Here is a 7,868-nt window from a genome sequence, read left to right on the forward strand (position 1 = left end):
AAAAAAGAATAATAATAATAAGGGTAATAGTAGTGTAGTAGGTATAGTAGTAGTGGTAGTACTATTTTAATTTTGCAACTCCAAAATGTTGCTTAAACTACACATTGACATTATATTTTTAATTTTTACAAATACACAGGGTTCATCTTTTTGCTTGGCCTAAAATGATTGGTACGTGTATTTCAACCCATCATGGGGTGTCAACAGCTGGATTTGCCAATTGAGATGTGGTGCTTTTATTTTGTAGGTTCTGACAGTGTACTTCCTGGTACTATTGCGAACAATAACAAAAAAACAACTTGGCGTTCGCAATGGATCTAAGCGCGCCTGTGACAGGAAGTGTTCGTCCCGCAGCTGCCACTAGTCGGCGGAGTTTCCATTTTGGCTTTCTGCCAGAAATCTTCTGCGTTATTCGGTGTTTTCACGCATGCGTTGGTTTGGATTATGCGCCCAAAGTATTTGGCATAAAACTATTTTGTGGCGTTTACAAAAAGATCCTGTTTTAGGTTTAAATAGACCGATTCAACACTGGAGAAGCAAGGCTCAGATGGTTTGGACATGTGCAGTGGAGGATGATGGACACACCGGACAAAGGATGCTGTTATGCTTCTGTCATGCAGTCATAACAGAAGCTGTCTAACATTCATCTGGAAAGAAAGCCATTACCTGTCCATGAACCAGTTTATCACTGCTGCCCTGCACGCGTCTCCACTGTCATGCAGCATATTTACTGTTATTATCCACACGTGGATGTTCCACATTTGGATTAGTTATGTACTAACGGAAATGATGTAAGAACCCAAGCACACCTTACTACTGTGCCTTCAGGTAGTATAGCATATAGTTAGGGCTGGACCAGGTGACCCTGAATCCTCCCTTTGTTATGCTGCAATAGATGTAGGCTGCCGGGGGATTCCCATGATGCATTGAGTTTTTCCTTTCCAGTCACCTTTCTCACTCACTATGTGTTAACAGACCTCTCTGCATTGAATCATATCTGTTATTAACCTCTGTCTCTCTTCCACAGCATGTCTTTATCCTGTCTTCCTTCTCTCACCCCAACCAATCACAGCAGATGGCCCCGCCCCTCCCTGAGCCTGGTTCTGCTGGAGGTTTCTTCCTGTTAAAAGGGAGTTTTTCCTTCCCACTGTCGCCAAAGTGCTGCTCATAGGGGGTCATATGATTGTTGGGCTTTTCTCTGTATCTATGAAGCGCCTTGAGGCGACTTCAGTTGTGATTTGGCGCTATATAAATAAAACTGAATTGAATTGAATTAATAAAACCTGTCTACTGTTAATGTTCAGCCTGAGAACGGCTGCACTGAGTTCATTTAAAGGACAGTTCATAGCTCCTGTCAGCTGACAACAAAACTTTGGGCTTCACCAAAATTGAGAAGACTGGAAAAATGTTGCCTGGAATGATCAGTATGCAGATGGTAACACATCAGACCCACTACTAGGTGCACTCGTACTGTGTGAAAAGCATTTTTAAGATTAATTTGAAGATATTTCTACTCAACATATTTAAGCCAACAACAGCGTAAATGAACCGTACTGCATCGTTTTCTCCACCTGTAGCATCATTCTAAACTATCGCAAGACTTTCTCTTTTTAAATCCTGAAATGATCATCCTGAGCACTTAAGTAAACAAAAACATCCTGCTGAAGGTCTTCAGGGATCTGTAGAGTTGCACGTTCAGACTGTAATTAGTTTGTGGTGACTTGAGTAAATGATCTTCTTCTGGCTGCTCCTTTCAGCGGTCTTCAACCCATCTGTCACTCCTGCCACGCACCTCATCCCCTCTCGCCCTCCTCGTACATCCTGTCCACACAGACTGCTCTGCCACTCCGGACTTCCTCACACAGCTCCACAGTTCTTCTCTTGGATCCCTGACATCTGTAGTGTTTCTCTGGATGAAGCCTGACTGCTGCTCACGGATCGTCACCTCTCGTCTTGACCCCCCTTCATTAATTCTCTCCCACAGCTTCATGGTTATGGTTTGCTAGCTGCACATCACCCTTGTTCTTGAAAATAAGCACCGGTACAGTTCTTTTCTTTTCTGCAGGCCTCCTCTCACTCCCCGAAACTGTGGGTAGAAAACTCCACTCTGTCTGTCGTAGACATCCCCGTACCTGCACAGGTGTGTCACCTGAACCAACCACATTTTCACTGTCGATGCTCTTCACAGCCGCCCTCACTTCCTCCTTACTAATCCTCTGCACATCCCGATTCACTAAATGTCCTCCATCCGTGCTCCACTTCTCATTTTCCACCTTCATCGGTCCTCGGAGTGCTCCTTCCATCTTCTCCACACATGTTTCACTTGTTAGCACACTTCCGTCTCTATCCAGCCTCACCTGCTGCACGTCCTGCCCCAGCTTGCTCTGTATGGAACGCCAGGACTGCCATAATGAATTAATTAAATACACCATTAAATAATTAATTAAATGTGGCAATAATTAATTAAAATTGGAATTAATTAATTAAATAAATAGTTATGACACATGTAATTAATTAATTATTGACAAATTCAATTAATTAAGATAAGATAAGATAAGATAGAACTTTATTAATCCCTCGGGTGGGTTCCTCTGGGAAATTCGATTTCCAAAAAAGCACAGCATATATATATATATATATATATATATATATATATATATATATATATATATATATATATATATATATATATACACACACATATATAAATACAGAGACAAATATAAATAAAATATACGAAGGGGATGAATAGAATAAATAGGAATAAAAATTAAAAATACAAGTGAATGAATTGCACATTTCAAGTATTGAGTCTATTGCACCGTTGACTATTTACAAAAGTATTGTACAGTGGTGCTGCTCCCCCAGCACACCACAGCATAGAAAAGTACTCCAGCAACCACCGACTGGTAAAACATCCTCAGGAGCTTCCTGCAGATGTTAAAAGACCTCAGCCTCCTGAGGAAGTACAGTCGGCTTTGGGCTTTTTTATACAGGTGCTCTGTGTTGCATGACCAGTCCAGTTTATTGTCCACCCACAGCCCGAGGTACTTGTACTTGTTGACCACCTCCACCTCCTCCCCCTCTATCTGAACCGGCAGTGGACCTGCTCTGGACCTCCCGAAGTCCACAACCAGTTCCTTAGTCTTTGAGGTGTTGAGTTGCAGGTGGTTTGTGTGACTCCATGCGACAAAGTTCCTCACCAGACTTCTGTACTCCTCTTCCTGATCATCCCAGATACACCCCATGATGGCCGTGTCGTCTGCAAACTTCTGAATGTGGCATAATTCAGAGTTGTAGCAGAAGTCAGAGGTGTACAGGGTGAAGAGAAGAGGGGACAGCACAGTTCCCTGTGGTGCTCCTGTGCTGCTGACCACAGTGTCAGACGTGATGTCCTTCAGCCTGACGTACTGTGGTCTGTCAGTGAGGTAGTCGGAGATCCAAGCGACCAGGCAGGGGTCCACCTCCATCCTGTTCAGTTTTTCCTGAAGCATACAGGGCCGGATGGTATTAAAGGCACTGGAAAAGTCAAGAAACAGGATCCTGACCGTGCCTTTTCCCCCATCCAGGTGTGAGTGGGCTCTGTGTAGGAGGTACAGGATGGCATCCTCCACTCCGACACCCGCCTTGTATGCAAACTGTAGTGGGTCCTGGGCATGTTGTACCTGTGGTCGGAGGAGGTTGAGGAAGAGCCGCTCTAGAGTCTTCATAAGATGTGACGTCAGTGCCACCGGTCGGAAGTCATTCAGCTCATTGGGCCGGTTCTTTTTGGGGACCGGGACGATGCAGGATGTCTTCCATAGGGCGGGCACTCTCCCCAGTCGCAGACTGAGGTTGAAGACTCGTTGTAGCGGCTCCCCAAGTTCAGCAGCACACACCTTTAACATCCTAGGACACACCTTGTCTGGGCCTGCTGCCTTTCTGGGGTGAAGCTTCCTCAGTTGTCTCCTGACCTGATCCACTGTGACACTGGGAGATGTTTGGGAGGAGGGGAGGGGGGGAGATGTCTTGCTGCTGAGAGAGGGATTGGAGGAGGGGGGTGTCATGGTGTCAGGAAGGGGGGGAAGCGAGGGAGGCAGGAGAGTGGGGAGAGGACTCTGTAGTGAAGGTGAGGGTGGGGGGGTTGTGGGCTGGTCAAACCTGTTGAAGAAGTTGTTGAGTTCGTTTGCCTTCTCCACAGTCCCCCCCACTGTGCTTTTCTTGGTGTTGTGGCCTGTGATGGTTTTCACACCATTCCAGACCTCCCTCATATCGTTCCTCTCCAACTTCTGCTCCACCTTCCTCCTGTAGGTGTCCTTTGCTTCCCTCAGGCAGCGTTTCACCTCCCGCTGTGCTGCTTTCATCTCCTCCTTCACTTTGCTCCTGAAAGCCTTCTTCTTAATGTTGAGGACAGCTTTGACTTCCTGTGTTACCCACGGTTTGTTATTAGGATAACACCGTACCGTCTTAGCAGGGCGACCGTGTCCACACAAAAGTTGAGGTAGTCTGTAAGACAGTGTGTCGCCCCCTCTATGTCCTCACCATGTGGGCTCAGGAGCACATCCCAGTCTGTGGTGTCATAGCAGTCTTTCAGAGCTTCCTCCTTTTCTGGGGTCCTAATTATTTATGTATTTCACATTTTAATTAATTATTGACACATTTAATTAATTCTTTAATGATATATTTATTTATTTAATTTTGGCAGTCCTGGCGTTCCATAGCTCTGTCTGCCTATAAACGTGTTTGTGAATATTCAGAATGAAAGCGCTAAGACGAGAGCCAACATCAGGTCCCCTCCACCAAAACTGTGCCATGTAGAGTTTGTGTTGTTCAGCATGGTGATAATCTGCTTATTGCCTCCAACATGTTACACATCCATGTAATCTTATTTGGAGTCGAGGCTCTTATTTATTCAAAGAACAACGTTGGCCTTTCACTTCTATTGATCACCTACGTTTCACTGTGTGTGTGTGTGTGTGTGTGTGTGTGTGTGTGTGTGTGTGCACACCTCTCCTTCACAACATTACATCTGCGGTGCGTGAATAATGGGAGGAGGTGGCAAAAAGATCAGCTTGCTGCTTTTTAAAAATACATCCATATTATTATTATTACATACTTATAAAAAGAAACAATGTGCATTTGACTGCATAAAGTAACCATCACACTATTTTTCTTATTTATTTTATTTTGTTTTTACTTTTTCTAATATTTCTCTCACTCAGCTTTTCCTTTAGTCCACTGTGCTGCTGTAACAAGTGAATTTCCCACAGAAACCAAAAGCAGGGCCTCGCGCACAAAGCAAAGCTGGATGTAGCTCTGTCATCAACAAGTGTTTGTGTCTGTAGTTTACTGCGACGGCTGCGCCTGTAATTCACTGTAATCCAACCCACTGTTCACCCAGTAGATTTATTCAGGTTCCTCCAAACACACTCATTTGAACTGTACTTGGCCTATAAAAACGCATCGTGGGAACTGTTGCAGATACAAATCACAAAATGCTGGAATCACAAATTGAATCACAGTAAGTCAGACCTCATTTTTAAGGTGTCCACAGGTAAATATCTTCACTGCACATGAAAGGTTCTTCTTTGAAGATGCTGTCCAAGTCCTCATGCTGGAGACCCGTTCTTGGATGTCTGTCACTGTGACGGTTTGCTGGAGCCTGCTCAGGGAGGCTGCTGTGGTCTCCTCTCAGCTCTGTTAGCCAATGAGCTTTGCTGTTATGTGTTGCATCCTTCTCCCATATGCTCCGTCTCCTTTTTCTCTGTTGTTCCCCTGACACTGAGAGCACAACTTGGATGGTTTACTTGTGCACACGTGCTGTTGTTGAATATCTTGATCTGATCTGCACATAAATATCTTGTTGTGTTCTCTGTAAGTTATTATCTTTGTCTGAGACATTTCATAGCTGTGGAGACAGATGAGGGATGTTTGATAGTTAAAGGATGGATTTGGACTAGAAGGTTTTATTGCCTGGCAGCTGTGAAACCAAAGGAGAACACTCCATCACTTTGAGCCATGCTCTGTAGCGTCTATGCAAACCATGGAAACACAAAAGCATTCCACTGTCACACTCAGACCTCTAGCTGTGCAAGCCCCATTCAGCTTTTCATGTCCTTGTTTAAATCCAGGTAGAGTACTTTCATGATAACACCTGGCCCATAACGTCTACCCCTAAGACCTCAGCATTAATCACAACATCACCTGCGTGCACAGCAGTCACTCTTGAGTATGTGAGTTCATCAGGGCTGTTAGTAGTATGAATGCAAAGGTGTCCCACTCAGACCCATTGTCAGCAGCATAAGCCACTTACAATATTTCAAAACACCTTGCTGCCATCCTGCACCACTTGTGGGGAACACCCCACACCACATCAAGAACTCCACCGACTTCACCGACAAGGTCCAGAAACTTCCCCTGGATCCAGATGAAACCATGGTGTCCTTTGATGTAGTCTCTCTCTTCACTTGCATACCCACCACGGAGGCCGTGGAGACTGTCAGAAAACGACTACAAGAAGACAGCTCATTGGAGGACAGGACCAACTTCAACCCCAATCAGATCTGCACACTGTTAGACCTCTGCCTCACCACTACATACTTCAAATACAACGAAGGCTTCTACAGACAAAAACATGGCTGTGCCATGGGCTCCCCGTGTCACCTATTGTAGCAACCTTTACATGGAGGAAGGGGAAAGGAAGGCTCTTGGCTCTTTCAAAGGAAGAGTACCCAGCCACTGGTACAGATATGTGGACGACACCTGGGTCAAAATCAAGACACAAGAAGTGGAATCCTTCACTGCGCACATTAACGCTGTGGATAAAAACATCAAGTTCACCAGGGAAGACACAAAGGACGACTGTTTGCCTTTCCTGGACTGCGCTGTGCACATTGAAGAGAATGGAAACTCCCACTAGGTTTAAATCTCTCTCCACTATTTGACCTTAGAACTGAAGAAGCTTCTCGGATGAGAGGTGAAACGTCCTCAAGCAACTCAAAGTCCAGACGCTTTTCTTTCCAAGCTCCTTAGAGTACATAGAGATGATTTGATGATTTGACAGCAGCATGAACCTCAAAGGTGGTTAAATAGTGTTTAAAACAAAATGCTTTTCAGGATTTGTGCTCACAGCTGCAGACTGAGAAAATATGATTTTAGAACGAATCAAGCTAGAACCTACTGTCAGCATAGAGGCTCTCTGAGAGGACTTTAAAGTCTTTATCAACACAAGGACACAAGGAAGGAAGAATAAAATAAGTAAAATAGTGCCGTCACAAACAAGTCACGGCACAAGTCAACACTGCAAATAATAAAAGTGGAAAAGTACAACTAAAGATTTGTTTTGCTTTTAGTTCTGAATTATGACAAATACATGACAAGTCCACTGTTTTCATCTCGAGTCAGCTGAGTGTCAGAGGAGGACTGCAGAGGGAGCGCAGACGTCACTGACCTGACGTGTGGTGGTCGGAGCATCTTCCAAACACGTCACTGGGAACAAGAAAAGAAAGCTCGCCCTGGACTACAGTCTGAAAGTAAATGTGTCAGCATGCAGGATTACTTTATTGTTAACCGCGTCTGCACAAACTTAGATGAGGACGTTCCCCTTTAAGTATTTAGCTGTGCTTTTTGCTCTGGAGTTAATTTGTTGGTGATGAACGGCTGCAGTCACAGTTCGGGGTAAGGTGGTGCTGCTCCGCCTTCACTTGATTCAAACGGCTCGCAGACAGAACATCAGTGACCAGCAGCACTGCGGGACGCAGGTCTTTGCCATAAAGGCTGAACGTGCACTCAGTCACGACGCTTTGTGTTGTCGAAATTTTTGTCTAACAGCACAAAGAGGAAGTAAGACACACGGTTACATAAGTGCACAGCTGTGACCGACTCGGGAA

General features: G+C 44.8%; 1 protein-coding gene across 1 annotated transcript in view; it reads right to left on the reverse strand.

Annotated features, from left to right (window-relative positions):
- Positions 1–7,868, reverse strand: part of LOC146683801 (uncharacterized) — a 246,868-nt gene that overhangs the window by 128,542 nt on the left and 110,458 nt on the right. The gene's annotated exons all lie outside the window — the stretch shown is intronic.

The sequence above is a fragment of the Copadichromis virginalis genome, linkage group LG22, assembly GCF_057382275.1.
Source record: "Copadichromis virginalis isolate Kocher_CV1m ecotype Utaka linkage group LG22, C_Virginalis_male_GT1.1, whole genome shotgun sequence".
NCBI lineage: Eukaryota > Metazoa > Chordata > Actinopteri > Cichliformes > Cichlidae > Copadichromis > Copadichromis virginalis.